The sequence below is a fragment of the Phasianus colchicus genome, chromosome 6, assembly GCF_987193195.1.
Source record: "Phasianus colchicus chromosome 6, bPhaCol1.hap1.1, whole genome shotgun sequence".
Lineage (NCBI taxonomy): Eukaryota > Metazoa > Chordata > Aves > Galliformes > Phasianidae > Phasianus > Phasianus colchicus.
The window spans coordinates 38,662,231-38,686,702 of record NC_143441.1 but is presented as its reverse complement, the minus strand read 5'-3'; the positions used below and the strand labels follow the sequence as shown (position 1 = coordinate 38,686,702).

The 24,472-nt window shown below is 46.9% G+C and overlaps 1 protein-coding gene across 2 annotated transcripts in view; it reads right to left on the bottom strand.

Moving 5' to 3' along the window:
• JCAD (junctional cadherin 5 associated) overlaps positions 1 to 24,472 on the bottom strand; it is a 55,787-nt gene that overhangs the window by 25,229 nt on the left and 6,086 nt on the right. The window contains exon 1 of one of the 2 annotated variants that reach the window (XM_031616062.2): positions 1,553 to 1,651. The exons of the other annotated variant lie outside the window; for it this stretch is intronic. The gene's annotated coding sequence lies outside the window, so the exon portion shown is untranslated. Of the gene's footprint in view, positions 1 to 1,552; positions 1,652 to 24,472 lie in introns of those variants that run through there. 2 annotated transcript variants of the gene reach the window in all.

Below are 24,472 nucleotides of genomic sequence, written 5' to 3'. Positions count from 1 at the left end.
ATCCTTTTCACTGAACAATATGCCCTTGTTTATTTCTGTGTGCTTTTTAGGTCATAGGACGCCAGCAAAACGATTCATCCAAAGAACATTATAGCACTGTAATCTGCCACTTGACACACACGGCCGGGCAGGCTCCGACAGATCAGTGTTGGCCAAGAGTTGAGGAGTACATGTCACAGGAGCGAGAAGAGATCTTGAACATCACCACAGAATGGGAGGATGCAGGAGCAGGGCCCACCTTTTGAAATAACAGACTTGTGGCATCTGAAAATACGCTGTGCCCAGCAGTGAGAGTGAGCATCCTGCAGTGGGGAATGGATCTGCCCAATTCTACACCCCAGGCAGTGCTTGCCCCGGTCCCTCCTGACTCCTGCTGCCAGCCGTGCACAGCTGGCAGGACAGCAGGATTTCCTCCAAGTGTTATCTTGGTGTGTGGTACAACTGTAAGAACATAACAGGGTAGGGCAGGTCCGGCCTCTGTGATTAGGAATTGGAAGCACAAACTGAGGCTCTCGTGGTGGCTGCATCTCCAAACAGCACAGCCCTTCTCTGTCATCCATCTGATCATCCGCAGCTTGAAGGCTGCTATTTTCCACGTGTCTGTTACCCACAGACAGCAGCAGCTCTGCCGGGCAGAATCAGAACTTTTAAAGCAACGAAACGAAGAGGCTGCAGATCCCGCGGAGCAGCACAGCAGGATGCTGCCCGGCAGCACACCGCTCCCATTGTCACCGGCCGAGATGTGACGTCCCGGCTTTGCGGATCAGACCGACCGCTCGGCACGGTTACATCACATCTCCGCTGACAGACATGGGCTGCAGGATCTCGGCATGTAGGGGCCACGCCACAAAAAAGCTATTATTCTCATTTCTTCTCACACACACACACACACACACACAAAACCAAAAACCAAACAAAAAAAAAAAAAAAAAAAAAAAACCCACAACAAAACTTTAATAGATGCGAGTGCCCTTTGGCACAGATCCAGGGGCAGAGCGAGGTCGTAATCTGTAATTCTGGGCCAATTATGAAATGACATAACGGTACAGATCTCCTCCCTACACAACCGCTTTTTTTCACCCCCCTTTGCAACAGTCTGTGGTTTGAAACGGCGACGGGAAGGGAAACAAACCCCCGCGAGCTCCGGCTGCCGAGCAGGCATCACGAGGAGCGCAGACCCCAGGAGCAGGCGATGCCTCCGACCCCCACGCCGCATCCCGCCGCCTGACCCCCGCCGGTGCCGAGCGGCAGCGCAGGGGACCCCGAGGCCACCCACGGCCCCGCTGAGCCGCGGGCGCCCACCGACCCCGGCAGTGGGGCGCTCCGCGGATCCGGGGCTCCCGCCGAGGCCGGGGGCACGGGACCTCCCTCCGCAGCCCCCCGTCCCGCGGGGAGAGACGGGCGCAGCGGGGGCAGGTGCAGGGCGGCGGGAGAGTCCAGAAGAGAACGACGGGAGGGGGACGCCCGGCGCCGGCGGGACGCTTCCCCCAACGCGCTTCCCAGCCCCCAGCCCGCCCGCCGCGCGACCCCGCAGCCGCCCGCCGCCACTCACCGCTCCGCCGGCCGCCGCGGGACCCTCGGGGCGGCGGGGCCGCCGCGCTCAGCGGCCGCGGCAGCCGGGAGGCGCCCAGCCTGTGGCGCCCGCGACCCGCGCGGGGCGGAGCGGGGCGGGCCGGGGCGGGGCGGCCGCGGGCGGGTCCCGGGGCTCTCCCGGCCGCTGGCGCTGGGCCGCTGGGGCCGGGTCCGCGGGCTCGTCTCCCTTATTTTTTCGGCTAATATTTTGGCTTGTTTTCTTGTTCCCCCGTTGTGCCCGCCGCATCCCGCACGGCGCACGCCGCGGAGCTGCCACACGTTGCCCCCCCCCGTCCGGTTGCCTCGGGGCACGTCCGCGCTTCTGCCAAGTCCCGTTTGTCCAGGTCGGGAGGAGCGCTGCTGTGCCCACTGCCGGCTCCAGGCGCCGGCCCCCGCTGCCTTCTTCTGGGCTCATCCCGGGATCCGCCGATCCGCGTTTTATCCGGCCCCGTAAACGCCACATCGCTGGGTTTGACATCCAGCTCCGGCAGGGACGCGGGCACGAGGCGCTGCCAGCTGAGCACCGCAGGGCCCGGCAGGCCGGGGCAGCTTCGGGCACCACCGCCCACCGCCGCAGGCTTCGGCCTGGGCCGCGAGCCGTCAGAGACACGGCCCGCGGCAGCGTGTCCTTCAGGAAGGTGACACCTTAGGGCCTGACCCAGGAGCTCTGCCAGGACCCTCCATGGGCACCACCGCCTCCTCCTTGCACCGAGGCCTGAGCACACAGCCCAGCTCGTTCCTGTAGAGGAATATAAGCTTTCCCCTCACAAGGAAAACCTGCACTGAGGAAGGAGAGGAACTGGAACACGTCTTCCACAGCCACTGACAGCATAGGTTGGTGTGGGCCCGGGGCTCGTCCTGCCAGGGTTCACACTGTGAAATCCACTTTTGAAACATCCCCTACCTCTCTGGATCCCATCATGGATTCAGCCTCAGGAAACAAGTGACTGATTTGGAAACCTATTTTAGCTTAATGACCCTCTTAGAAGGGTATATTTGTGAGTCATTTACCTCAGCAAATGCTTGGGCTTGCCAACTGCTCAATGTCTCCTAGTTGACTTCTACCCTAGGCCATCACAGTGCTTACATGTGTTCATAATTGGAGTCCTATTCAACATGTGCTCTGGTTCCTTGTAAAAAAGCAAGGGCGAGGAGCTTGGTGAGGGGTCCAAGGGCCCTGCAGTCTGGTGGTACAGCAGTAAATGCTAAAACTTTCCTCCAGTACTCTGTTAAATTTTGTTGCTGAGGGACAGATGGCAGTAGAAGAGCAGTCTGATAAAATGGTATTTGATATGGAAGTGCATAGGAAGCAAAGATGTGGAGTTGAAATTTCTCCATATGGAAAAAATTGTACCCATTGACATTCATTTCAGCTCTTGCTGAAAGTTTATGGAGACAAAAAATGGATGTCAGCACAGAAAGGCAGTGGATGGTGCATTTCAGCAGTGACATCAGGGACATGAAAGACAAGCCACATTCCGGATGGCCATGCACAGCTGTCACACCACAAAATGAAGAGTGTCTTTATCAACTTGTCTGTGTGAATTGGCAGATTACAACCAGGGAACTGTGTACAAAGCTGAATATCTGCTCCGGTGCATTGGAAATGATGGTGGCAGTACCAGAATATCACAGAGTTTGTGCCAGGTGGGTTCCACAAATGCTCACACAGGAACAGAAAGAACATTGTAAGTTTTTCAGGGCCTATTGAACCAATACAGCACTGAAGGTGACAGTTTTCAGGACTGCATCATTACCAGTGACAAAATGTGGTATCACAACTACAAGTCAGAGTCAAAATGGCAGTCCATACAGTGGGCACAGGAGAATTCCCCATCAAAGAAAAAGTTCAAGACACAGCACTCAGCAGGTAAGTGATGTACACTGCCTTTTGGGATAGGAAAGGGATGATCCTTCTGGATTTCCTGAAACCCAGACAAACCATCAATTCTGACCGCTACATTGCAACTCTGACTAAGCTGAAAGCTTGAACGTGCAGTCAGGCAGGAGAAGAAGACAACCTTTCTCTTGCAATACTAGAAGGCCAGCTCCATACCAGTTTGAAGACTATGGAGAACATAGCTGATCTTGGCTGGACCGTCCTACCACACCCACCATATAGTCCAAATTTGGCACCTTCTGATTTCCATCTGTTCAGGCTGATGAAAACTGTAGTACATGGGCAATGTTTTCTTGAGCAATGACACTGTCATAGCAGCTGTAAAACAGTGGTCACCTCAACTGGTGCAGATATTTACCAGGATGACATGCAGGCTCTTGTTCATTGCTGGTGGGAATGCATAGCAATGGTGCAGTCTGCATTGAAAAATAGTGTTTCATAGCCGAGAATTTGCTCTATATATAGTGTTACTGTGCTCCTTGTATCTTTTGAAGTTTCCATGGAAATAAATAGGAGGCATTACTTTTGGTGTGGCATACATAAATGTGGCTGCATTAGAGGCGTACAAACAGGGTCTGCAGAATAAAAACCTGTGCCTGCTGGGAGCACCAAGGCTCAGCCTCTCAGAAGTCACAAACAACACCTGCAAGTCAGGGCTAGTGGTTGTTATAGAGGGAAATCATGGAAAACAGGAACTCACAAATATGGGAGAGACAGGTCAGATGTGGGAAATGCAGATGAATTAATGCTTAGGGCGGGGGAGGGAAAAACATACGTGTGCTGCCCACCAGCCAGCTCTTCAGCTCCAGCACTGATGCTGGCCACTGCTGTGTGCTGAGTGAACGGGAAGTCCTCCTCTGTTCAGTGCAGGTGTGATTTTTTTTGTGTGATTTTAACTGCATAGGAATAGTTATTCCCTGAAATACTGTACAGCTTTGTCTTAGATCCAGTTGCTGGGGATGTATTTAGGAACATACGCTGAAATCATCACATACCTGAAGTTTACCATAATAGCCACAGATGTGCTATTGAAACTCTTCTTATTCCTCTTGCCTGTCCTATATGGCATGTTACAGCCACAATGTGTTTAACTTTCTTAGAACAGATGATATTCATAAACAAAGCAGCTATTACGCGAGAAGCAAGAAAACATGTCACAATACCCCTCCTGCCAATAGTCACCTTCTCATAGAATTGGCACCTCTCTTGGTTTTGGAACAGGGGCTTCAGATATTTTATAGCTTCATCAAGGGAAACATTGAATGTTACCATGGAAAGGAGATGTTTGAATTTTTTTTCCCCCCCTGCTCCTTTACCTGTATTTTGACCTGATATTTGGGAATTCTGTTCCTTAACTACTTCCCCACTTCCTACACATCCCAAAGGAGTGGATGGAATAAGCATGAGTTTGTATGGAATAGAGGGAAATAGATCACAATACTGGGTGATGACCTCTCTGCAAGGATTATTTAATACACAATTGTTGATGTCTGCAGGAGGTGTTGAACCAGACGCTGAAGTAATTCGTTGCCAAACAAATAGAGCCTGGGGACAGCACTGAGGTCTCACTGAAGAGGGATCACAGCACTCTGGATCCCACTGATCCAGAGGGATGGTGAAGGAAGAGAAGGGTCTTTGCCTCAGTCAGTCTTTGGTGTCTGCTGCAGCTATGGAACTCAGGTAATTGCTGGCCTTTGACACTCAGTTCTTCAGAGATATGTATGAGGTAGTCACGGGTGCACTGCTATGGATGCTGCCAGAGAACAGTGGTTCTTGGCACTACCAGAGCATATTTTCCTGTAGATGTATGGATCCACTGACCATAGAAATAACTCAAATCTTGAAGTGTGAATCTTCAACATGTGATGAATGGAGGAAAAATGGATAAAAAGCTAAAACAGTAATTAATGTGGAGGTATTGTACACACATACTGTGTAAGAAAACGCCTGAACATTGTGAAGGCTGACAAAGAGGTTAAGAGGTGTGGCACACAAATTACCCTTCGAGTTTCAGCTGTTTTACATTTTGCAAAACTAGGTAATGTTTCTAAAACGTTTGAAGTGCTAAGTATTGTTAAAATAATCCTTGCAACTCTTTCATTCAAGGACTTGGCTGGGGGTGCTTAGCAAATATTAATGAATTTCTCATCATAACACCCAGGAGAGGTGGGAAGCTCCAGCAGCAATTACCCACGTCACACAGATGAGAAACAGAACAGCTAGGCCTAATTTTTCAGAAAAGTTTCCTGACCAAAATATTTGTACAGTCATTCAGCTGGAAAGCTCTCGGGAAGGGTTGGGAGCTCCAGCAAACCTCCCAGAAAGGTGCTGGATGTGGGGCTGGACAAGTCACCCCTAAAGCAAGGGAAGGTAGAAGAGAAATTGTGAAGTAGTGAAGTATATTGGTGCTGGATCTGTCCTGTACTTTCTAGTTTAAAATGTGCATGCTTACTACCCTATTGAAGGCTGATGGTTGCTTTAGCTCAATGGAAAGAAGATGGATTTGATGCATTAAGTACGAGGGTACACAAATGTTCTCATAGAGATATTACAGCAGCTTGGCTGATGTCCACAGGTATGAAGGCCAAGGACTGTGATGGCCACATCGTCATTTCTGCCAGTGACCTGACAGTTTACTCATTAGAGAGCAAAGTCTCTCAGACACTGTCAGATGAGGTCCTGGCTGAGAATGGGCATTTGAGATGTATGCAGCTGGGAAGCAGTGTTTTTTTTGAGCATAGGTGAGGCTTTATTTCTGCAGTCAATAAGCAGTGGTTAGCAAGGGCTTTTATCCCACTGACATCACTGTGGAATAGTCTGATGAAAGCATGCTTCAAAGAAGATAAAAGAAGAGTGGACTCTGGTTGGAGCTCATGTATTATCACAAGATCTTGATGGTCTCTGTTAAATGCCCACTTCACTATTATGTGAGGTGCTGGCAGCTCACAGCCAACACTCATCAGCCCGTGAGGTCCTGCCTGATTTCCAGTGTGATCCCAGATTTACAGTGGGGAGGTCAGACAGTGACCTGTTGACATTACAGTGAAGGCTGAGCAGAAATTCAGGTTGGCCACAGGTATCAGCTGAGGATTCTTTGCTTTTCATGAAGCTAGTTACAAAGCTACTGTGAAAAAAGCAACTTCATCTTTAGAACAGCTGCAGACATATTCTTAGCAGCATAAATAATTTAACTTGCAAACACATCGTGTGTTTGCTGAACAGCTCTTTATCTGGGAGAACAGAGTCTAAAATAGTGGGGTACCTGATGGAAGAGATGAACAGAGAAAGCATGCAAAGTAATATAGAAACAGGAAAGGCAGTAGAGGGTTTCTTACTTATTTCTGCTGTATGTAGTCAGGCTGTGACAATCACTGCTGTAAGATTCAACTAAAGGCCTGAGATTCATAAGGAACAAATAAAAAATGTGTACAGGCAGCAACAGAACCCGTAGTTACAGCAGTAAATACCAAGAAATGAGTCTAGAGGGGTTGCACTCTGCAGCATGCCCTTCCCCAAGGACTGTGGGTTCACACTGGGGAGTAGAGGAATAACAGTGAAATGGTGCATTTTAATACAAATCCACATACAGCATACAGTAAAAAGGATATTTTTATGGTGTTTTGTAGCACGGTTCCTATTAGTTCCATAAGGGTTTAAATAACAGCAATTTAACTTTTGCTGACCAATTTCAGCCTGTAGCTGTGGCAGTATTAAATTTTAAAATCATTTATTTCAAAGGCAGTGTCTTTCTTCCTGAAATACCGCATTCTTGCCACAGATCGACGTGAGCTCATTTTGGGAGATGTTGAGGGCAGAAAACTACCTATAATGGGCTGCTTTCTCCTTTGCTTTTCTGTAGATGTTGAGTGCTGTGGCAGGGGCAGGCGCAGGAGGCAGGGCTGTCTGCAGTGGGAGTACTCAAAGAGTTCAACAAGAGTTTGCGAGACCCCTTCATGCCAGGACGTTCCCACACAAAACCTCACCCAAAAAGCTGAAATTACAGTTCTGTTATGGAGAAAAATGTGAGAATGGCATGCAGTTTTTGAACCAGAAGAGCTATGTTTATCTCCCACAGAACAGCCCCTTGAAGGTGGGAGCATCACCCAGGGTTGAAAGGCAGCCAGACAGCCCGTGGAGGGACGGATGCTGGGACACGGCGCACAGGGAGTGTCTCCTGGGGGGGATGCTCCGGTTATCTGGCTGATATACACCAGGATGGAGCGGCTTTCCATATCCAAACACATCTTGACACTGGAGATTGTGCAGATCCCCGGGCTCTGGAGGGAGGCCAGGGCAACACTCCCACCCCAGACAGCTCACCATGATGGAACAGGCGGGGTACAGCAGAGATCTGTTATCAGGGCAAGGATGTGTCACTCTGATGTGCCGGGAGGGGTCAAAGGATTATAGCTTAAATCCATTCTTAACAGAAAAATCTTTTCAAAGTGCCTGACTTCAAGCTGTGAAATCACCTCAGGAGCATGCTGTTATCTGTGGGGGCAGCATGGGCGCACCTCTGCCTCAAGTGTGGGTCCAAGAAAAAAAAAACAACCCAAGATGCGAAAAGCATGTCTGTGGCACAACGTGCTTGCCAAGCTGCTTTCCTTCCCCCTCACACCCACTAGTGAACAGGTTCAGAGAAGTGAGTGGGAGCTTTAGACCCACAGCAATAAACTTGCACATGTATATTTTGGTCCTGAATTTAACTCTTATTCCCTCTCATATTATTTTGCAGCAGGAATTGTACTTATACAATACTGCTGTCATCCCTTTTCCTAACTAGTCTTCACTTCCAGTGCTTCTGGAGAGACTGGAGAGGGGATACTTCTTTGAGAAAGTGCATGTGCCAAGAGCTATCTGAGAAACATTATGAAAACATGGCTTTGGTCAGTAACATGTTAAATTACTGAAACAGAGCCACAGAACCAACAACAGAACATAAGGTCTTCAGGTTTGTAGGGGGCAGTTTAGCATGAGAGTCATTGAAGGCTATCAATTTCTTAAGTAAATCTGTGGCAGCTGATATTGATATTACAAATAAGCCTTGCTTGGAAGTTGAAGAACTCCCAGATTCTCACACCAAAATGCTTCTCTGGTTAAGCTGAATTCTCCCATTTCCCTCCTTCTCTTCAACACCTGAAGGAAAATGGAACCAAGGACCAAAATAATAAAAAGCTTTTATTAGGCAAGACCTTGTTCATATTAATCAGAAGGCATCCATATTCATTTTACTAGGCTGTTTAAGTCCAAGGCTGCCTCCTCTGCAACAACAGCCCACTTGAATCACCAGAGGGCTTTCAGGCTCATCAGTGAAAATCACACCTATACTTATGCTGTACTTTCTCTGCTTTCGATCAGCAACAACCACCACAGAACCCTAATTATCACATTCTTTCCTTCCCCGGCAGAAGATTCATTCCCCATGCTTGGGGGCACTGCGGTGCAGTACAGTGTCACACACTCATCAAGAGGCAAGCTGTGTGCTGTGATGTGTTTGTACCACGCACTCTTTAATGCCATCAATGGACTTCGCAAACCCAGTCATCCCCACAGACAGGTTCTCAATCTGGGGATCCCATGTCCCCCTGCCCAGACAAGGGGGACCTCATGAGGTCTCACTTCACCTAAAAGTATTGCAAAGACTTGAACTTAGGAGATCCTTTGTTCAGGCTGTTTTAGGCTGTTTGTCCTTGGGAAGCTCTGAGACAAAAGCAGCCAGTCAGCCTCTGAGTGAACTCCTGCCTGAAATGAGATTAAGCACTCCCATGCACATGCAACTTGGAGCTGGGCAGACAACATCAGGAAGCTGAATTGCATCCACTCCAAGGAGAAAATTGAAATAGAAATGAGTCTTCCTCCTTCATCTCTGTCTTTTGTTGTGCCCCGCAGGCAGCGTGCACCTGTGACCATGTGTCTTCCAAAGTCAGTGTACACTTGCCTGAAGAAAAAAAGGCAGGCTTTGTTGTTTATTTCCAGTCTTCACCAGACAAGCCTCTCTTCTATTCAACATGAGCACTCCGTGTTCATGAGTAGCATCACAAAAAACGTAACCACTTGACACACCTCAGAAGGGATGTTCAAGAATGAATTGCTGAGATCAGTTCCTTACAAGTGGTGACTCTATGGAAAGAGGCAAGCCATCACTCTACAATGCTGTCCCCTGCCTGCCAGGAGCCATCTTCCTCCTAGACTGGGCCAGAGGGGTGGGTGGCGGGAGCTACTCATCCTCTTCAACACAAGGCAATAGCAGTTCTCTGGAGTGCCCTGGGATGATGGTGTTGCAGTAAGGCCAGTGAGGAAATCTCTGCTGCAGGGTGTTTCCATGTAGGAGTGATGAAGGAAACAGCCTGGGGCAATGACACCATAACCCAGTACAGCTGTTTCTGCAGTGATCATCTGTTTGCATCCTAGGATGCAGTAAAAGAGCAGCTTGGAGCATTTGTGTTGCTGCTTATCCTCTGTCTGGGCTGTTGTTAAAACTAATGCAATGCTCACTAAATGAAGTGTTTGGGATGAGGTCCAAAAAAGCACTTAGGTGCCTAAATCCAAGACGGCAATTCACAGCTGCCTAAGGACTTGGGTTCTCCCTTCTGTATACGCCTTCGCAGAGCTCCTTTAGAAACCTGGACTTCTGTACCTTAGATGGGTCCAGCCACCAGAGCCTACCTCCTGCCTCTCTGCCAGGACCCCAGGTGAGGTGGTCATTCCCAGAGTCCGTCGGGTGCCCTGGGAATGTGCCCTAGGCACTGGGTTCAGGTTGCACTTCCTCAAACTATGCCCAGTGCTGTCCTTCCCCATTGATACATGCACCATGAGGGTGATGCTGCTTGCTGATGCTGTGGGCTCACTCCAGCTGGAGAGTATGGTGAGTATGGAACAAGGTTTGGTTTCATGATGCCAAAGAAAGCAGCAAGAATGAGTCTGCTACTGGCCTGTGTGCATGGAAACTGGATGGGACATGGGGTGCCTGGCTAAAAGCTACTTGTACCGTGTCTTGTCAATCATGCTGGATTGATATAGCTTAAAGTCATTTCTAACAGTATAAAATGCTTCCATGAACAAACTCTTCTACAACAATATAGGATATGTCTTTCCATGCGCGTCTTTCCTTAAAACAAAGCTCCAGTTGGAACAGAAACCCAGTTATTGAACCTCAGTGACTGACTAGGAACAAGAGAGAGGAGTGTAGGCTGCTACTCTGCTACGATTTATTCATTCTACTCCTGAAAAAGTCTTTCAGGAAGCTCTTTGGAGGAGCAAAGAGCTGAGGTGCTTGTGCTGGGAACTCATTATCTGGGATGGCAGCACCGCGGCCTGCAGCCGGAGTATCTGTTTGGATGATCTGGCAGATACCTCAGCCTTGTTCATGTCCTTTGCTGTGAGATCGTTAAGTTTTGCCAGGTTTCTCCTCTCATCTGATAAAGCAGTTAGGGCCCATGTAACAGACACTTGCACATTTCAGATATAGATCTCAGGTAGGGCTCTACAAGAACAGGCTGTTTTTCTCATTTAGCCTTTCAGCTAAAGCAGTTTACCTAAATCCATGTTGGACTGTAAAAGGCATAATCGATCTAACACATACGCTCCTGATGATGTCAGGGAGTGGCTGTAACAATCCGGCAGATGAGCTGAACTGATAGCTAGTAAATGAGATGACAAGCATGGTTTATAATGTTAAACCAGATGCTGTCAGCACCCTTCAGTCCTGCAAAAATGCTCTAATTCTTCATATAGCTATTACTGAAATATATCAAGAAAATGGGAGCTCTGAGCTTCTCCTGCTCCAGTCTGCTATTTGCTCCTCGTGCTTGTACCTGGACAGTCCAAAGTGGTGGCATGTTTCTGAAGCAATTTTGAAGATCAATTTTGTGTCTCCTCTGCCTGCAGAGACCTTGGCAGAATGAAGATGAGGGCTACTCTGGGAAGGAAAATGGGTCATCTGTAGGTCTATCCATGTGTATGTATCTAGCTGGGCCCCATGCTCCAGTCACGCTGCAATCCATATTTCAAAGGGACCATCATTCCTACTCAAATTACTGGTGCTGGCAAGGCAGTAGAGCTGGCACGTGAGCTTTCGGGAATGTCTTGATCCTTCATAATCTGTATGAATTGGGTCCAAGTAGTAATATTCTTGGAGAGCCAGATACACTGGTTTTGCAACGGTTGGGAATGGCAAAGCACGCATATTAATAAAACAGTGACAGTGCTCTTGCATTTGTTCTGATTGTAGTGTTTGTAAGCAGAAGTTTTCTTTGGTTCACAGTCTCTGCTGCTTCAAGCTTGGAGCTGTCGGAGGCAGCTGAATAAGAGTGCTACGATCAGTGGACAGGAGAGTTTGATACAGGAAGAACCAGGAGTCTACTTTGGCAAGTGTAGTGGAAGTGTGAGGAGGAGAGATTATCTGAAGGCTCATTTCCCCATCACTGTTAACACAATGAAGCTCAGAGTACATTATCTAGAGTGTCCTGGCTTACAGATAAAACTCAATTCCACTGGACATGTACAAGCTTATCCATAACTCTATATAACGACAAAAGCAAGTATCACATCAACTGTCACATCTGTTGTTCTCTTATTATAGCCTTACTTTGATGAGGTGCCATCAACAGGGACAAATACAGGACCCATTCTAGAAATACTGTGAACTAGATAAAAAACAAAGCTGCTTATAAGCATCTCTTTTACCCTCAGCCAAAAATAAGTGAATCAAAATTGTTTCCTTCTGATGATACAGGCTTTCTTAGCAGAGGAGAATTTTCTCTGAAAGTCAAAAAAATTTCCTGCACATTTTCAAAAAGTTATAATAGCTGCCATTAAGAATCAAAGCCTTCGTGCTCCAGAGGCCAAAACACCCCACATTTCACCTCTTTTACAATTGCACAGGTTTATCATTTGCACAATGCTGTCTCTTTTCTGGGAATTCCCAGTGAAAATATATTAGATTTTGGGTGCAGCAGAAAATTGTATAGCAAAGCACATTTATTTTAGAGACACTTTTGTGCCTGGGTACACTGCAGTGGATTTTGCTGAAATGGGCAACTTTTCTGCAAAGTTTTGTTAGATCCTTCTCAGCAGGAAACAATTATCTGTAATATCAATTTCCTGCAGAATTTCACAAATCCTTCCCTACAGGTATTTCACCTTTCATTGTTTCCCCTGTACAGAACAGAAAATCTAACTGCAGTAGTACAGAATCTAAGCCATATTTTTCAGCCTCAGACAGTTGAAGGGAATAATCTCATCTTGGAGTAGAGGGAGGTGGACAACCAAGGTAGTGGCTGGTAACCGGAGTCCCAAGATGACCTCCAATGAGGTGTGCTGTGTGCTGGTGATGCTGTATTTCTGTGCCTGGGTGTACCCAAAGGAAAAGGAGTGGAGGGCAGGGTGATGGGGTAGGTGGCAGACTGCTGTCAATTTGCTGTCTTAACCTGTTCTCTTTTTGTTCAGCTGTAGCGGTGAAGGATTACCATGCAGGATTACAGCCATGATAATCACAAATTGTGTTTTTGGTGTGCTGTTTGCATTTTTTGTCTTGACCCCTTTCCAAAATGAGATATCTACGTGCATAGACACAACTGCACCTATGCTGCCTAAGAAACAACCCCAGGCATTGGAAAGAAGCTTTGAGATTGCTGTATATACGTGCAGACCTTACAGTGATGTGGCTGAGTGCCCAGGGAAAGAGAACTCATGGGATGCTGCTGGGGACACACTGCTGGAGCAGGGACTTCTCTCTTGGAGCAGATTTGTGTGTGCAGAGCTATCACACACCAAAGTTTCCTTGCAGAATCTACCTTTTTCCTCTTCCACAGACATTTCTAGAAGGATACCCTAATTTGGGCTGTGTGTAGGGTTTCTGCATGGGCAGCAGTGCAGGCAGTGCACCCTGGGGACACCACACCACCCTCAACTGCAACAAGACATGGTAGCCATGGCAGGTGCATTTTGTTTGGGACAGGTTTGGGACATGCATCAAGCTAAGAACATCCTCAGCACCAGGAACTGCTCAGCCAGCTGAGGTCTGGCCATGGGGAGGACAGGAGGAGCCATAGGGAAGCATGAAGGTCTGGGCCTGGCAGCAAGCCAGGCCTCTACCTGCATGGAGCAGCTCATTCAGTGTTTGTCCACCTCCATCCCAAGCTATTTATTAACTCCACCCACATGACTCCACATTCAAGTAATCTGGATCCAATTTTCCGAATGAGGGAGCCCTCAGATCTTTACCACTCCCAACCTTATTTCATGAAAAGCAAATTAACCTCCAAAGCCTGATCTTGAATACCACTAGCAGCAAGCACAGGGTGTGCACAGCTGCTGGCAAGAGAAAACTCAAACCCTTGCTAAGCTCTTCACAGTCTTTTTACCTGCTGCAGTTTTGATAGGACAAGAGGTAATGCCTTTAAGTTTCTCTGGTGGAGGTTCAAGTTGGATATTAGGACAAAATAGGAGAAAATTCTTCTCACAAAGAGTGGTGAGGCATTGGAATAGGCTGCCCAGGGTGGTGGTGGAGTTGCCATCCCTGGATGTGTTCAAGAAAAAGTAGATGTCACACTGAATGACCTGGTGCAGAGCAGTCACAAGGATGAATTGATGGTTAGACTAGATCTTGTTGGTCTTTCCAACCTTAATGATTCTATGATTTTAGCAACCTTCAATCCCCTCCAAAATTAATTTCCCATTGGGGATCTCAGAGGAACAGGGTAAAAATGTGGCTTACGTGGTAATCAAGGTCTCCTTCAAGGAAAGCAGATGGTCTAGATAAATCAGCCACAACCCAGAAAGACTGGGAATGTCCATCAAAAGTTTGTTTGCTTAGTTCCAAAGTCCAAGTGATCCTAAAAATGTTGTTTTGTAGAAACTAGGGGAACAACAACAAAAGGAAAGTGATTTGTTATGGTGAGGTTTGTATTCCGGAAACCCTTCTGAGGTGCCTGCAGATGACAAATGAGACATGCTCACAGACTGTCCTGCTGTCCAGGGAGGGCAGGAGGTGGAGCACACCCAACACTCACCCCGATGCTTTGTTCTTACCCAGCTGTGGCGTAGCTGTCCTGTGACATGCCACAAAATCAACAGTGGGCAAACAGTGACTTCACTGGCTGGGAGCACTGCTATTATTTCCAAGTAGCGGGAGGAGCAGCAGCGTGGGATCCTGGCGCTGCTCTGAGAACATGCTCGAGCAGCGTGTCATCACCAAGCTGCTCTTCTGGTCTTCTGCCGTACGGTCTCTGACTGACAGCGTGGGCCAACCCCTGCTTCTCTCATTCATCACAAGGGAAGCTTATCTGACTGCTGTGCCAATAAAAATAAATCATCTACTGGCCTCGTGTTCTGTGTGGATGAAAACAGTCATCAGGGCTCTGTGTACTTCCACGCTAACTTTACGCCTACAGCATTTTTTTCAAATAAAATTGCAGGATTTTGAAGAGACTTCTCTGTAGTTGAGAGGAGCGGAGCTGGACCTCAATATGTGGAAATGATGAGGTTACAATACTTGCATTGTTAAGTCTAAATAATGGTTTTTCAAATTAGCTTTGCGTGTACGAGTTTAATGTTCTCATTGACTACAGCAATGCACAATAGACCACCCACAATTTGGGAGAGCACTATGAATTTGTCCCTCTGTGTGCGGGAATCACTTGGTTGTTCATCCTCATTCTGTCAGTGTATCTTCAGCCTGGCCTTAGCCATTCATGCTAGAAAAGTGAATCTGGATCACAGTTTTCCACGGGAGCTTTGTACACAGTTAAATGATGGTTTCAGGTTGAGGGACCCTAAAGTCTGGAATGGTAAGGCCTGTACCAATGGCCCCAAATCCAGCTTCAGCACTTTCCATCCATTCACTGTGAGAATGAATCAGGACTCATTCTGCTGAGGTCAGAAATTTACATCACTTTAATGCAGGAATAAGTGAATGTGCCTTATCTGTTGAGGGAGAGCCAGGGAGAAGGTTGCATGGGGAGTTGGACTGCATGAGCTTTAAAGGTCCCTTCCAACTCAAATGATTCTGTGATTTTTCTACTATATTTTGAGAGTCTCAGCTGCTTTGCAGTAGTTTTGTCATTGTTCCTATTGTTACTCCCATAATTTCACTAAAAAAAACAAGTGTGTAAGCAGTCAAATAGGATGCAGTTTGTGAAAGAATCCCTCCTACTGAGATTCTTATCTGAGGTAAAATTAGATAAATTGAAGCTACTGTGGGAGCAAACCCTGGCTGTGTTTCCATCTGGAACATGAGTCTTTCCCCTTCCCCAGCACTGGTCAGTGGGATGCTAGGACAGGTTGTTATTTATGTCAGCACAAACTGACATAATCTGTGGTGCCAGGCATGTCTTGGTGGTAGTGGAGGGAAGTGTTAGTAATGGCATCTTTGCATAGCATATGTATGTGATGAGATAATAGACATTTGGCACCGAGCGGCTACTGAGATTCTGTACAATCCTTGTTTTGTATTTTTTTTCAGAAAACCTACCTCCAGCACAGTATATGATTGTATAGTCTGGAGTAATGAATTAAAGATCATGTTGGTTCTTTTAAAGCACTGAACCATGTGATGTTCTGTTCAGATCCCAGCTGAGCATGTGTGCCTGGACAGCCCCGAGGATGCTGGTGTCTGCAGAGGGGCACAGGGAGCTCTCAGGTGTCCCTGGGCTTTGTGTGTGAGACTCTCAAGTTTGCTTCACTTACTGCATCTCATCAAGCAGCTCAGTAGCAGCCCTGGGCTGGATGCATCCCATGTCTGAGTGACTCTTCACACAGGAGCCCCTACAATCCCAGCCCTGCCAGCGCCTGGGGTGCAGGACGTGGGCTCCTCCTGGTCTGGGCCAGAACAGACATGGGTGCCACATTTCCCACTTTAGGGGCAGGGAACGCTCAAGGAGAGATGGGTATTGAGGTCCCTGCTGCAGGCGCACACTGCATGCTGCATCCAATTACTGTTTAGGATAAACACCCGAACACCCCTGTTATTATCTCAAGGCTAACACACAGCTAATCTTATTCCAAATCAAGGAAATTACAAATGCCATTAACATGCACTGCTGTTGAGAAACATAAGCGTAAACAATTCATTAGAGAGTGCTGTGATTAGGGCGAGCCCGCTGCAGAACACTCAGCATGTTCAGCTCCATGATGAGGCACTTCCAGCTCAAAATCCCCTGGGATGGGTACAGGACCAAAAGCAGCTCTTGCTCCTGTGGCCGGAGTGACTTCAGCTCACTGGCAGTTTGCATCCTGTGGCTTTTATTATGTAGTAAACTGATGGGGTATTTGATCTCCAGCACCAAGAATAGGAACAATTTCAGTGCACGATATTCTGCAAACATCTCTTGGAGTATCCAGGTCTGAGTGAAAAAAGAAATCAAATAGAGGGATGTGGAAAAATCTCCTTATGCCTATAAAAGGATCACTTCAAAACCACAGGATTTTGTATAGGAACCTTTTTCCTTAAATAGTAGAAACAGTCGCCGGTTGCATTCCAGCAGTGTAAGAAATGGGGGTTAGCGGAGAGCCACAGTGTCTGACGGCAGCTTCCCCTCCTTCGGCCTCCTCCTCTTCCTCCCCCTGCTGCAGTGTGCCTTGTGCTAGCCCAGAGCCTGAGCAGGTGGGGAGCGTGCAAGCAGTGCAACTGCAGCAGATCTGTGTTTATACACTCACATGTAATCAAACCCATATACATATGCTGTAGAGTTAAAGATGAGCCGCCCAGTGGGATCTCTCGGCATTCCTGCAGAAAAGCCTTTCTGTTGTGTTTTCCATAGAACAACCACACCTTGGCAGTGAATGCTGCTGTCCCCTGTCACAGGCTCTTGCCTGCTCCCTGCTCCCTGCCCACGGCCAGAAGGAAGGGGAACGAAAGCAAAGCTCTTGTGCTTCCTGCAGGAGGGCGGTGGGCCAAATCCTGCCGTGCAAAGCCCCACTGACATCACAGGGATTAGGAGGGCTGCTAATCAGGGCAGCAGGATTTGTGTCAGCTGCTGACTTGGGATACGATGCTGAGTCTCCCAGTGTCGGAAACTCAGGGGAGATCCAAAGTTCCCCTTTGCAGCAGGCAGGGGGTGAGGTGGGGAAAGGGGACAGCAGGTTTCCATCTTCCAGCTGGAAGGGCTCAGCCAAATCTCATGCCTCTTGTGGAGGTTTGCAGACCAGAGTCGTGTTCTATGTAAGAGGAGCCTTGCGTGTTCAGATTGATGCACTGAAAGCACTATGCAGAAGGGCTCTCCCAGCTGCCTTCAGCCCATCCCTGTACTCTGAGCCTGAGTCTGTGCTTGCAGACATCTGGATAACCCATATTGCAGAACCTCTGATGGCAGAACCTGCACAGCCTCCTGAGGCAAAGCATTTCAGTGGTACTGCTCTTACTACTAAATCCATCTTAAATCTTTCTCCCAGCCAGACTCAATACACACCCTCACTGAAATTTTAGCACGTGGCTCTTATCTACAGCAGAGACAGAGAACAGTTATTTGCTTTCCCTTGGCTCAGTCTCCAATGTGAAAGATGTTATTTCACCCTCCATCCATCTCTCCTCTAATCCATTCTGTGTGGATCTGCTGAACAGAGGGAAGGGAGATGTCTTGCATGCTGCATTTCTGTTTACATATTATCATTGAATCATACATTAATTAAGGTTGGAAAAGACCACCAAGATCATCTAATCCAACCATCAACCCTTCACCACTGCCCATGGAGGATTTGTTTGTTTGTTTTTTCCAACAGGATGACATTATGGGAACACGCTCGTGAACCCTCTGCAGGGGCAGGTCCCTAAGCCCACCTGTGTACTGTTTCCATGGGCAGAGGTGGGCCCTGAACTGCACTTTCCTTCTTTTTAATCCAGACTTCGTGATGCACTTCCACAGATATCCAGTAAAATTGCTAGTGCTGTTAGCAAAGGATAAAAATTAGTTCTGGTGTAGTTGCTCAGCCTCCTTTCCAGAGAGCAACACATCATGCAGCTGGAGACACGCTGCCAGAGCAGGCTCACTCGATGTACAGGTCTAGCAAACACCTCCTGAACATTTTTTAATGTGACCTGGCAGCAGACCAGGATAAATGGCATGTTCTTTTTCCAGCGCTTTGGCCCAAAGTGTGTATTTCAGAGGCTTAAAAGAACAGTCAGCCAATTAAATGTGATAAACGAGACCATTTGTCACCAGCATTTTAGCTTTTCTTTTAAAGTATAAAAGGAGATAATGAGCAGGGCTTGAAGAAATCCTTTGTGGTGTTGGGAGCCAAGGGCACATGATATACAGAACGGATTTTCTGCATCTCCCATCATGCGAATGAGATCTGACAATACTCCCCCTCATGACACAGAAATCAGAGACGTTGTTCAGAGAAAAAAATCACTAATGGATGAAGAACCAGTGACATGTTGCAGTGAAGATAAGAAGAGAAATGCACTTAGTTAAGGGCAAGTCTACCCCCATTTGCATTCTTTGCGTTCCTATTTTACAGGCCACTCAAGAGGAACAGAGAGACAGCTATAGAGCACTTTTAGCTTACAAAAAAGTCCCAGGTAGTGTAGTTATTTACACACCAACTGTTCATAAGCCAGCATGGTATGCATCCAGGGGCAGGCAGTGGTTGATGGAGAGGAGATATAGATCATTGCTTTTCCCTTGCTTTCCCACCCCACTGGAGAGGGGACATAACTGCAATGAGCTCTGACAGACGGGAATCCCACACAGTATGGGAGCTCGACGCTGAACCGAAGTGTTTCCAGGTCTCTATTTAAAAATAGCACCTTTAACACAGGCAGGTTCTGAATGCATTTCAATCTGTATTGTCCTTTTCTGTCAGGTGTATCTAGGAATTAGAAAATATTTACTGCAGGAAGTAAAACCTCTCTGCACCTGCAGGACGTGAACATATTCTTAGAATCATAGAATGGTTTGGGTTGGAAGGGACCTTCAAGATCATCTAGTTCCAACCTCTCTGCTATAGGCAGGGACACCTCCCTCTAGAGCAGGTTGCTTCACAGCCTCATCCAGCCTGGCCTTGAATGCTTCCAGGGAGGGGGCATTTAGAACCTCGCTGGGCAACCTGTTCCAGTGTCTCACTGCCCTCTCAGTAAAGAATTTCTTCCCGATATCTAGTCTAAATCTACCCTCTTCCAGTTTGAAACCATTTCCCCTCATCCTCTCACTACACACTGTTCTAAAAAGCCCCTCCCCAGCTTTCCTGTAGGCGCCCTGTATTGAATGTATTTCACATTGAAGTATGCACAAATGTGATGTTGCACACATTGGTCAGTGTTGCTTCTGCATCCTTTTCTCATTTCCCCTCTGCATTTACCCACTTGTGCTGTCACAGTAAGAAATTACTCTTACCTTACTTGCTTTTGTATACTGATCAGTTTATTCTGAGGATACTGAGGTGGGAATGCCAGTACATATGGTTGTGCACAACCATGAGAAGGCATTTAAGGGGATGAAAACTGCTGACAGTTTGCAGAGGCAAACTATCTTTTATTTATGTCCATACTGTGCTGTCTTGGCAGCATTTGGTCTAGTCCTGGGATTAAAACCTACCTTCTTGGAAACTTGGGCAGCCTCATATACACCTCTGACACTAAATAAATAATACACACCAAACATGGAAACTTACACTTTTAGGAAAACTTCACAGCTGCACCAGCATAGTCAGGAGGTATGGAAGTAACTCAAGAGAAAGGATCAAAATATTTTTAAAGGGATTAGATGGAAATAACTCCCAGACAAATCCTGGAGGAGCAAGCACCAAACAGGCAGCTCAGCCAATAGCTCAGTATCGGGTTCACGTTGAGTCAGTGAATTTTCAGCTCAAAAGAATCTTTATGCATGCCCTCCATGGTGTTCTGTATGGAGGACTGTCCTCCTCAGCCACTGCTCGACACAGGGAGCTGCATGCTTTGGTTTCCACCAAAGCTCACAGTTGCTACCTTGTTGGTGAGATCTGTGCTGAAGGGGAATCTTCATGAGACTTCAAACAACAGTGCTAGAATCACAGAATCAGTCACAGAATGGCTTAGGTTGGAAGGGACCTTAAAGATCATGCAGTCCCACCCTGCTGCCGCAGGTAGGGTTTCCACCCACCAGATCAGGCTCCCCAGGGTCCCATCTAACCTGGACTTGAACACCACCAGGGATGGGACTCCAGGGTTAGAACCAGACCCTGTTCTGTGCCAGAACCACCCTTAGCTGTAGGCTCTGTCCCTGCCTCCCTGGGAAGCCCCGGTCCATGATTTGCCCCTGCTGTGATTTGCTGTAAGTGTGGGATAATCCTGCCAAAGCCTTTGGTGGGCTGCCCATTTCCTCTCCTTCCGACTCGTTTGCTTCCAAAACAAATTCCTGCTACAAAGGCTCAGGCCTGCTTAACTTTGCATTCCTCCTTGTAACACGATGCCTATTTGTGTTTGGAGGTGAGCTGGTACAATTCGGTGAACTCAAAAGGAAAAAGATCCCAAGTAATTATTGGAAGCAACTGGAAAGAAATACTCCATAAAACAACATCCTAAACCAAATAAAAGGCTGTGTGCTTCAGAAGAGTTTGGCTGTGCAATAGTATGCGCTCAAAAGCTCGTGCCTTACCTGTGGGCAGAAAAGAACATTGGTCTGGGCTAAGCAAGGAGGATGTGGAGAAGGGGTACCCTCTGAGTCTCAAAAATACAGATTTACAACTTCAGGAAGATTGCTGGTAAGAACTCACCATGGTTTTCCTCCTGTTTTTAGCTCCATGGAAAGTTCAGCATCTTTAAAACTGCATTAGCCTCCCTGAGGGAGGCTTGTTTTCACATCTCTTCTCAACACAATTTGGAGCAGGGATATCAAAGGCAAAACAAATCTAGTCCCCTGCTAACTCATATCCACTTGGAGCTGGTCTGAGCAGTTGGAGCTTGCAATGGTGTTCACAATCTTTTGAAATATTTACTTATCTGACTGACAAGAGAGTTCTTTTGTAAGTTACGATGTCTGCAGTTTTGTGTAAACAATTTACAGTGCTGTGATCGATGCTGGGTGCTGTCTGGAGAGCAGCAAACCCAACTGTATATATTATGCTATGGTGTGGGAAATTCAGCACCATGACTGGGCAGCATGAAGTCTAATAAATAGCAACAATTAATCATTCGGACTCAAGCTGCTTTCAACACTCGTAAAGCAATACAAACATGACTGAACTAACCCAATGCTTATTGTGCAGCCCTCAGCCATACGAGAGTCAGGGACCTCTCAGAGGTGCCCATCATGATGTCCCACACTACTGGCTCCACCAGCAGGGCTGCAGGCCTCATGGCTGCCTCCACTCTTGGTTTGGAGAACCTGATCTTGAGTTGGTCCTGATCTTGAGTTGGTCCTGGCCTGGGTGCCTGAATCTCCACCATCAGCGCTTTGACCAATCTTCTTCCAGCACTGCATTTTTCTGTGCCCTACCTCAGGTCTTTGAGACATCCTGGTGGGATGGGACTTCTACTCCAATGCTTTGGGCCACCTCATCAAAGACCTTTTTGTGGGTCCATTACAGGTGTGTGGGATTAAGCAGGATTGAAAATCATAGAATCATTAAGGTTGGAAAAGACTTCTAAGATCTAGTCCAACCACCAAATCATCTAGTTCAACCATCCAAAAATTGTATTTTTTTATGTTAGGTGTTCCCAGCTCCACCAGGGCAACACAGAAGTGCAATTGCTTTGGCTCACAGGTGCACACAGCCCAGCTGGTGAGACAGATACAGCTCCATGAGACATCAGAGCACAAAACAGGGGCATGGCCTAATGTCATTCCAAGAGGAAATAAGAGAGTTTGGTTCAGTTATAGCTGGAAACAAGTTGCTTCCTTTCTGAACTATCAACATTCTTTGTTTCTGGAACTTAAATAACATGGATATTTCTGAATTAAAGGAGATCTCTGACCCTGGCACTGACACAAGGTAACTCGGTGGATGTGCCAATGGCTGCATAAGGGCTTCATGTACCCACCTTGGGAAACACGCTCTCAACAGAGGTATTTATTTAAATGCATTGAACATCCATGATGCTAAAGATGCCTTGTGTGGTGGAGAGTAAAGTACAAGGAGATCTTTCCAGTTCAGATCGAAAAAAAAGGAAAAGGATGTCTGAGACAGCCTTCCACATATTGCACTCACCATGGGGGAAAAGTAATGCTCAGTGCCATGCCGATGTTCAAATCTGTTTCTGCAATCATCCTCAGCCACAAAAAAAAGACTAATTGATCCCCCAGCTTCGCCAATAACACTCACTCTCTAAAGGATATATCTTTTTATTTAGTCTGTTGAAATTTCCACTCAGAACAAGAAGGACCTTGATCAGAACACAGCCTGTTTCTTCCTCCCAAGAGACTTTCCAGAGAAACAGTGCACTTAGAAAAGCAAGTGAAGGTGCCAAGGGGGACTGGAGGGACTGCAGGCTGATGGCACCACTCTCAGTCTCCATGGAAATATGTCGTGATGTAATTAGCGATAAAGAACCGGGACAAGAATAAAAATGATTCAGAGAAGCTGTGGTACTTCTCCCTTGTTCATCTCCCCCAGTTAAACCCACATAGAGCCTAGAATGGGAAGGTGGGCTTCAATTATACCTTAGAAACAGCATAATGAATTACCTCCTTTGCACTTGCTTATGTGGGTGAGTAATCCAATTCTTACTCAAGCCTACACTGGCTATGAAGATTTTGCCAATATCTGATTCATCAGGATGCTGGAATAATGTGGAATTAGAAACACAGAAGGACTGTAGGTCTCTACTACTTAGTCTTAAATACTGATTATGCCAGGCAAACTTTTTAACAGATAACATGGAAGTTACCAAATACTTTGCTGAATGTGTACTTTCAGCTAAAATTAAATATGAGCAAATGCCCTGGTTGGTGAATCCTCTTTTATAATGTACAGTATCAATTTTGTATTGCTGTTAATGGTGAGCCCTTATCTGATTTGAGGGCTTCATCTGAATAGTACAGAACATTTTGTGTGTCTCAAAAGCATATTGCTCGGAAAATGCACAGAACTGCAGGTTTGGAAGTTATAATTTATGTGTTATTGAAAGGTTCATTTTACGTGAGTATCAGAAATTTAAAAAAATAAAAATACAGGACATTCTTCTGCAGAATTCCACCTGAAACACAAAGCCCCACTCACCTCAGCTCCCAGCTCTGGGCCAAAGAGCCCTTCTTGGTGTCTCCAAATGCAGGTGGGGTTGCATTCCTGGGGACCATTCTCTGCACCCACCTGGGGACATCAGGCATTTAATCCACAGCTGCTATTGACTACTTGAAATTTTAATCCACCTTGTATATGAAAACAAACAAGTGACTGCATATGCATGTGCTTCCAAGCTCAGCTGTTGTGTGTGAGTAATAGTAGGAAGAGAGAGGCCTATCAGAGCAGCTTTTCTGCCTCTGAAAGGAGCCTATTCCTGGAAGTTACAGGGTTGTTGAGTTCCTGGGACAGAAACAATATGCATGCCAAAGCTCTGCCCTGCAGTTCTGGCAGTCCTTGGTAGGTGCTGGAGATGAGATCTGAGAGCCCCATGGAGCAGGCACCAGTGCCTAAGCTACGTGTGCTGCAGCCTCAGCAGAAGGAGGTGCTGGTTCCCAGTACAGCCATGGGATGGGGAAACAGATCAAGAAAATAAATAAAATCTGGAGTGTTTTATAAAAGACAATTCTATACAAGTTTTAAAGAGCTCAAGGGATGTTATTATTATATAAATAATATAAAATAAATATTTAAGGGAGATTCCTCTCAACTTAAACAGAGAGCTGTAGCATGTGGAAAGCAGCAACATTTGATTACAGACATGCAAGAGTCCAAAAGCAAGCCACTGTGAACAAAGGCAGTGGTGGAAAAAGCAATTTATTTTGGTTGTGTTTCTCCATGGCAGGTTATCAGCAACCCCATTTCTGCTTTGTGCCAAAAGGCAGCAGGGGTGCAAAGCAATCGCAGCAGTGGGCACACTGTGTGAGCCCTTGTGGTGCTTCGCCTGATGGGATGGCTGGGGAT